The sequence below is a fragment of the Pseudorca crassidens genome, chromosome 6 (assembly GCF_039906515.1).
Source record: "Pseudorca crassidens isolate mPseCra1 chromosome 6, mPseCra1.hap1, whole genome shotgun sequence".
Lineage (NCBI taxonomy): Eukaryota > Metazoa > Chordata > Mammalia > Artiodactyla > Delphinidae > Pseudorca > Pseudorca crassidens.
Window position 1 is genome coordinate 46,354,048 of NC_090301.1, and position 8,453 is coordinate 46,362,500.

Genomic DNA, 8,453 nt, shown 5'->3' on the forward strand with positions numbered 1-8,453 from the left:
ATTTTCAAAAAAAAAGTTCATTTCAAATTTAAAACTTTCTCCCCTGATAACTTCCAATGATTTATTAAACACATTTAGAATAAACTTATGTTTTGAGGCAAAACTTTTTCTAAAACATTAAAGTATGTTACATATTTTACCTTGTTTCATAATTTAAGTCTACAAATTATTGGCATTTTTGTTAAGGCTATTTTGAGGTATAAGTGTAGTGGTATTAATTACTCTTTTATTTCATAGGTGATAACAAGTCAAATATTTTTAAATATGTGCAATTATTTTAAATGTATAAACACGTTCTCAAAAGGTTATTTTCTCTAAGATATATATTTATATATAATGAAAAATAATTATGTATGTATATGTATACACACACAACACATACACACACAATGGTTTTGGTTATGACACATACACACATATCTATGTCATGAACAAAATAAAAAAAATGTTCAAAAACCTACAGGATAGAGTTTCATCATTTAATTGTGGAAAACTGATCAGGGAATAGCTCTGATTATCAGAGATCCAAATTAACAAGAGTTAGATCACAGAACTAATTATGAGGGAAAAATAGTTATTAGTTTTCTGTGTTCCTTTATGAAGAAAGACATGTTAGATTAAAAAATTCCCTTGATGCTTTGTAAAGTGTAATTCAACACACACACACACACACACACACACACACGCACACACTTCCTAATTCCTTTAATTCTTTGAGCAGAATACTATGTTCAGATTTCCTTCAAATCATAGGCATCTCTGTTTGACAAGTTCTAACAGAACTCAGTCAAGGTGAAATACAGCCAGCTTTTGCTGCTAACAATGTATTCATACAGCATATGATCTCTGTCTGTTCAGGCTGCTTCTTGCTCTTGTCTCAGAATAAAAAAGGAGTGCTGCTTTCCTGGGGTATGCCATTTGAGAAAGAAAGTAACCTAACACTAACTGCAGGCGGGGTCAGAGTGATGTAACAGGAAGCTCTGATGTTTCCCTTCTGCTGCTGAGCACATACAATGTGACAACCCTTCCAATCTACTCAGAACAACCCTCTCTCTCCAGCAGAGAGTGTCACCTCCTGCTTTAGATCATCAAGCTCTGCTAACTGGACCTCACCCTGCCTGCAGGGTTACACTGCAAAGCTTTCACCCTTCCGCACCTTGTCTGGGGGTACATTTCTTCTGCGGAATCTCAGAAAATCAAATTCCATCCTAAGAATATTTCACCAAGAATTTCCTTAGGAGCTGTGCTGGGTAAGTGCATTATTCAAAATAAATATATTTATTCGGAGTCGTATTCTCATGTAGTTTGACAATGTTTCTACTATAGAATTTAGTTAGTGACATTGAAATTATGTTGAAACAATTCTCATTTATTTCACATGTTAGAAAAATGAGAGTATATCTCCCCAAGATGTACACAATACCTATTACTACTAGATAATATTATGTACAGTGATATTCTAGAAAAATAAATTTGGGAAGTGATAAAACATCTAAATGGATTAAAAGGCATACTTTTGAACAAATATCTTAATCAGGGAACAATGCTTTTTAAAATTAGCTCTACTATTAGCTAAGCTTAAATTTTGACAGCTGGAAAACATTTTTCCCCCAGGAAGAGTCTTTAAACTTTCCATATAATCAGTATTCTAAAAAGGGGGTGAAAGAATAACTACTTATGGGGGTCTCGGAGTCTCACTCTGTAGTTGAACACGATGGAGAATTAAAAGAAAAGGAATCACTTTGGATTTATTATATTTGTCTTCTATTTGCCACTCACGCCTATTTACACATACATCTCTAACTATTGAACTAATGGAATTTTCATTGTTCGCTGTTGCCAGATGTGTCTAAGTCTCTCTTTTACTAACTCTGAACTGTTTCCGCTGTATTGGATCATGGGGTGGGCAACAAAGGAAAAAAACAACTAGGGTTGAGAAAATGTTGATATTTCTATATTAACTCTAATTTCAAAGCTCTTAAGCTAATAGAATGTGTTACTTCCATTTGTCTGGTATCCCTCTGCAAACTTTTTCGGGGAGGGTGTGATACTGAGATAACCGTGGGTAAAGAAAAGTAACAAAATATTTCCCAAATAGATATATCAGATAATTAAACAGGGAAATTAAAGTGTGTATTAAAAAAAGAACTTCCAGGATAAAACTTACTGAAATGTTGAGATGAATCATCTGTTAATGCTTCTTTCAACAGTACAGACCGTCCTGGACAATTTAAGAAACTAGTATCTACTTAATAAGTTGTTGGTATAGAGACATGACAAATTTGTTGCTAAGAAAAATTAGATGTCAGATTTGGGTTCAAATTATATTAATTGACATAATTTTAATATATTTTCTTACCTAAGTGAAATTATAATCTGCAAAATATCCTTCAGTGGAGAAATCCTGTACTTAATCACCCATAATCTGGCACATTAACGGTGGACTACCAACACATTCTGAGTAATTCCTTCATAATTTTCTACTCAGTTTTCCCACAAATTTCTCCAAATAATGGAAAGTTCAATTAAGTCTTATTTTTGTGATTCTTTAAAAATATTATGGCTGGTTTCCTATCTCCTGTCATTCATTAATTGTACTGAGTTCCCTGACACATTTGTGGAAATGGATAGTGTTTTTAGAATGTGACTTTGTAAATAGCCATTAGATAATTAGGGGAAGAAATGGAAAGATCACACTAAATGCCTAACCCAATGCCATGGGTTAGTAACAAAAATTAAAATAACACTGTTTTTAATTTAGATTATTTTCTTACAAGGAGGTATTACATTAATATTATATTTTATAATAAGGAACTCCCTCAAATTCTCTAATCTTTATTTAATTGCTAGCCAAAACCCCATAATTTTCTTTAAATTATTAAAATAATTTAATTTATTTTTTGTAACTATTCTTATAGTATGGTTTATAATCTTTATTTTCAAAAAATACTGTGGAAAAACACTAGGCAACGAATATTGAGGGTCATTTGGCAAAGGTTTATTATTTGAGAAAATAATTGAAAGTTGGAAATAAGAATTCATATTATTAAATTCTACAGTTTGCTTTCTTTAATGGTAAGAGAATATCAGAGCATCAATGCATGCTTTCAGCCATTAAGAATTAATTTACTTTTCTGGATGATATTACCCTGTAGGATCATAAAATCAATACACAGAATCTAATTACAGTTCTAAATATGTAAGATAAAAATACAGAATTGAGAAATCACATGGGTAATGTGAGCAAAACTATGTTCTACCTGCAATATTTAGATATCTTTAAGAATATGCTTTTGGTTATTGCTACAAGTTCTTTTTTCCCCAGTATATCTTGGCATATGCCAAAATATTATTTTGTTAGTTAAAATATGTAAATTTTTAGAATATATAAGAGTATTCATTCACTTTGAAAAAAATGAATAACAAAAACTTAAATAGAAATTAGAACTGGGTCTGTAATTTTAAAAACTATGTTAAATGAATGGCCAAGGTATATGTACTTTACTCATTGGTGATGCGTAGGACATACTGAAGTTTAAATGGAGTCAACACCCTAGTATACTGTGAGAACTTTCACATTAACCTGTACATATTTTATCATTATTTTATGCATAACAGATATTTACTTCAGTAAAAAATTCAAAATAATATTAAGACAAAAGTTTACCTTATAAGCTTTATGTTAATGTGGAAAAATTCTTTGATAAATACAAAAAAACTAATCAGAATTCAGTTTATAGTATTATTACATATTTCTAATTTAGATATTTGTAACCATTATAACAATATTTTGTTTTCAACCTTTAGTTCCATGGTTAAAATTTGATAGTTACTTAATTTTTAAGAATTGCCTTAGAGACTGCTATAGAACAATTAAAATAAACTTTTTAAAGATCTAAATATGCATTCACTAAACAAAACTTATTTCATACTCTATGTATGACTTTGAACACAGCTTGAAAAAATAATTGTTTTTAGGGATACCATGATAATGGTGTCAACATTTCAGAAAACAAATATATTTAAAGGACATTATTTGAGTCTTTGGTTTTATTCCTTATCTTTATTTAGGATTCAGAGAAGCTCTTAAACCATAAACATAAGATACATCATTGCAACAGTGTTAAAGACGACACTCAAAGAGTGTAGTATCTCTTAGTTCTTGACTTGTAGTGTCTCTTAGTTCTTGACTTAGACTATCAGAGAATATACGTAAGATGGAAAATCAGTACACACCTATTTAAAAGATTTGTCTGTGTCTGGTTTTGAAGTTCATGGATGCACTATATAAATGTTTATAATTTCTTAGGAAATCTCTCTTTTTCTACCAAAGTACTATTACCATGCTGCACTATTAAATTTAAGAAATTCTCTCATTTAATATCAGAAAATGTTCTGATGCAATTAGGTGGAAAACAAATACTTAACCAGAAACACAAGGTCTATATGCTAACCAGATATCTCGATCATTTTCCCATTTATTCACATGGACAATCATACCTGCCCAAATTCTTTCATCAATAGTAGTTATGCAACTCAAAGTAACTGGATAGTTTTCACACCTTAATTTTAGTTTACCTACTTATAAGTTGGTTTATAATTTTGAAGGTATACAGCCTTAATTAGTGTAAAATTGAAAAAATAATATAGAATACATTTAATTGTAAACTTTGGAATATAACTATTGAACTAGTGTGATTTAAGAAAAAAGAGCATATGATTAGATATATGATAATTAAATCACCAAAACCCATTTAAATAATAGGAAATATATTTTATACATCCTATTGCCATTCCCATTTAAATAATTTAAACTTTTTGTCCTCAATAAATCCAGATTATTATTTTCTCATGTCTAATTTGGATTATAATATTGTTCATTAAATCAGATTAGATCAAATAATCTGTATTTTTCCATATTTGAGTAAACTTAAAATCAAGTTAGTTTTTTAATTTAATGTTATTTACAAAAAAATGAAGAAATGGATTTTAAAGATCCAATAAAAGGCTTCTTAATGTTAAAAAATAAAATGGAATCACTGGCTGTGAACTGAGTTAGAGTCTATGTTAATTAGGTTACCAGAATTATTATCAGATGATAAGTTGCAAATACTTTCCTAGAACATGTTTCTTCCTCTTTTTCCTTTAAATTAGTTTACTTAAAAGAAACAGTATTATACAAAACAAACACAACATATTGTCGTTTGCAAAAATGGTCAAAAGAGTTTATTTACTTTTAAACATAAAACAAGTTTTAATCTTTTTCTTCCTTCCTGGTTTAATTAAATGCATCATATGCTTCCTACCTTACTACCAATTAAAAGATCAAAAACTCAGCTCGACCCAATATAAATCTAAATAAACAATTAACCAAACCAACCCTGTGGTATTGAGGCTATTGCTTTATACTTTATTGAAGTTGTTGGATGGAGCCCAATTTTTAGTGAAATCTTATTCCTTTTAACATGGAACATATTTTTTAGATAAAAAATGTTAATATGGCATAAACTTTTGTATAAATCTGTCATTATTTCTCTATTTAGATTTAGGTTAACCTGAACTCAATTGTGCTTCTCATAAAACCATAGTGACTTGTGAGCATGTCATTTGGTATATTAAATAGCAGTGATATAGTGAAATAGCGGCTAGCTGGTTTACAAGGTGCCCCTCTCCTTCCAGCTTAGTCAGCTGGGAGGTCATTAGCATATTCATGAACACATAAGCTTGGTTTTATCAATCAAAACTAAGATAAATTTGTCTTATATCCAAGCACTGATTTCATACATTTTACAAACGAGCATTATTTTGAACCCATAACCATTAGTTAACCTGACACCAATTATTATGCAGATATTTGTGCATGAACCTCAATTTTGCTTCCCTTCCAAGGATAACTTGAAGGGAAAATTGGAACTTCAGTAAGTACTAGAGAAGAATAAGTAATGTTATAGCAGAAAATAAGGAGGATTAAAACTGTGGGAAAAGAATGTCATCAATACAAAACTGTTGGTTTTTTTTCGTAATTCTGTTATTTTCAAATGTGAGGCAAAATAGGAGACTTGTTTTTCCTTAAATAATGCAGATCTAATATCAGGGTAACATGCTTAAATATTTTATTAATCAATTTACATATGTCTTCTTTAAAAATCTATTTTCAATGAAATTTTTTTGGTTTTAAATCTTTTTTTTTAGGACATGCCCCTATACTTTATTAGCTAAGGCAAAAAATATAACTTATGGATTTGTGTTTTAGAAATTTAGATATAGTTGTTGTTTGAAGCAATTCCCTGGAATGGAGTACATTTTAGACATCAATCATATCACATTTAGTAAGGATATTGCTACATTTTAAATGTGTTAAACACAATTTCGTTAAACTCCCAGTTAACTAACTAAAATATCTTGGAATTGTCAGGTTTACTTGGGTAAATATATTTATTGTCAGCTTTGCTTTTTGGTCCTTGACATTATTAGATAAGGATGAATTATTGGATGAAGGATGCATTATTGGATGCATCTATCTTAATATCCCTGAGGGACAGAAACTTTTTTTTTTTTTTTTTTTCTGCCTCAAACAGTAGAGTCTGCCTTCCCTGCTGCAGCATTCCCACCAGAAGTCAGCATGGGTGAATTTGTCCACACTGCACTCATACAAGAGAACCCCCTTTTAAAGGGTGGCTTGCTGCTCCTGATTTAGCTAATTTCTTTAAGGGTTTGCCATGTGCTATGGACATTATTAATTACTCATGTATAAACCCATTTAATCTTCCCCAAAGCCCTAGCAAATATTATTATCTTTGTTTGCAGGTAAGAAACTCCAAAACCAAGGCACAGAACTCCTAAGTAATGTGCCAAAGTTCATATGGTTATCAAGTGGCAAAACCAGAACTTAAATTCTGACTCATGCTCTGAACCACTCTTCTTCCCTTTCCAATTGGTGGCTGGTATCTCATCATTCCTATTGCAAAGGGATGCTGTTCCTGGAACCTTAAGTTAAGTATAGAATGAACTGAAATTCTTTTGAAACAGTGATAGAGTAAATAATCTTGGGTTTCCTGGTTAGTCCATAAGTTTAATTTTTAAGTAGATTTTTATTTCCCACTGCTTTCTTATCAATTGCAAATAAAATGAAAAGAAAAAAATTACAATACCACAGCTGAAATATGAGCTGTGCATATGAAATATGAGAAGTGCAGCTTAATGGACTTTGGCTTCAGGTCATTCACATATGAACCCAAACTTCACCACTTCTTAGTTCCCCTTTCTCTTCTGTAAAATGGAAGTGATTAATCACATTGCTTTATAAGGTTTTGTGAGGAATCCAAGAAACAATACATTGAAAATGTTTAGCACAGCACTTGGCACGTAGTAGGTATTCAACACATTTTAGTGCTCATCATAAATCTTTTGTGAACAAGACTGAGGACATAACTTGTCTCTATGCAAAAGCTCATTCCAAACAATAAACATACAGACAATTAGAATACAACTTCTTCACAGGACAGGGAGAGTGAACAAGTGTGATTTGTAATCAGTTTTTAGACTGATCACACTTTGCCATCATCATATAATATGTGCCAGACCTAATAAAACTGACATTGTTAATCACCATTTCTACAGAGCTTGAGCACCTAAAAAGTATCTTCAAGCTAAGAATTGTAAAGGTATATTATACAGAAATTATTGTTTCTTTCTTTCTTTTACACATGATGCCCAATGAAGTACATGGTGTTCCCGAAGTCAAATGATATCATTGATAAAGCTCTGATTTTAACGTACATCTACCATGACTCTGAATCCTAACTATTTTGTTGCACTATTATATATTATCTATTATTAGATCTCTTATTGCTAACATTGCACAAAGTTGAATAAGCATAATGATCCACCAGATTTAAACTCAATTTCTTCTAACATAAGATAATAAAAGTTTATTTATGTTATGTGGATTTTGTGGAATATGGTACATTAGAGATAAATTTAGATGTTTGTCAAGAAATTTTTAGTTTTTACTACTTATAGCAGCTGTAGAAACTCAAAATTTAAAGGACATTTAGAATGATCAAATTAAACTTCATTTGTAGGGCTCCAAGTTTTTGGTGGTTATTTTCTTTTTGTAAAAATGTCTTTATTACAGGGCCTTCTTACTACTGCCTAATGGTAGACACTTATATTTTCTTATGTATTATATTTCAGAAATAGGATGAAAGAGTACTTGTGCAATAGGACAGTGAACATTCATTTAAGTTTTGGTTTAAGATAATTTATTCTAAAAATCTGTTTTTGAATATTTTATGAATTACGGTCCATATTGAGAATATAATGAAAACTACAAATTCTTTCTCCAGTACAAAACCAACTACATTCATAGGGACTCACATTTTGCATACAGTTGCATGAGTTTCATGGGATCTCCCTTTTTGATGGATCCATTAAGAGTTTTTGGATCTCAT

At 30.6% G+C, this 8,453-nt stretch overlaps 1 protein-coding gene across 11 annotated transcripts in view; it reads left to right on the forward strand.

The window, feature by feature from the left end:
• The first annotated feature begins 1,006 nt into the window (after window positions 1-1,006).
• CALCRL (calcitonin receptor like receptor) overlaps window positions 1,007-8,453 on the forward strand; it is a 105,740-nt gene continuing 98,293 nt past the window's right edge. For all 11 annotated transcript variants that reach the window (XM_067741256.1, XM_067741261.1, XM_067741259.1 and 8 more), the window contains exon 1: window positions 1,007-1,250. The gene's annotated coding sequence lies outside the window, so the exon portion shown is untranslated. The remainder of the gene's footprint in view (window positions 1,251-8,453) is intronic.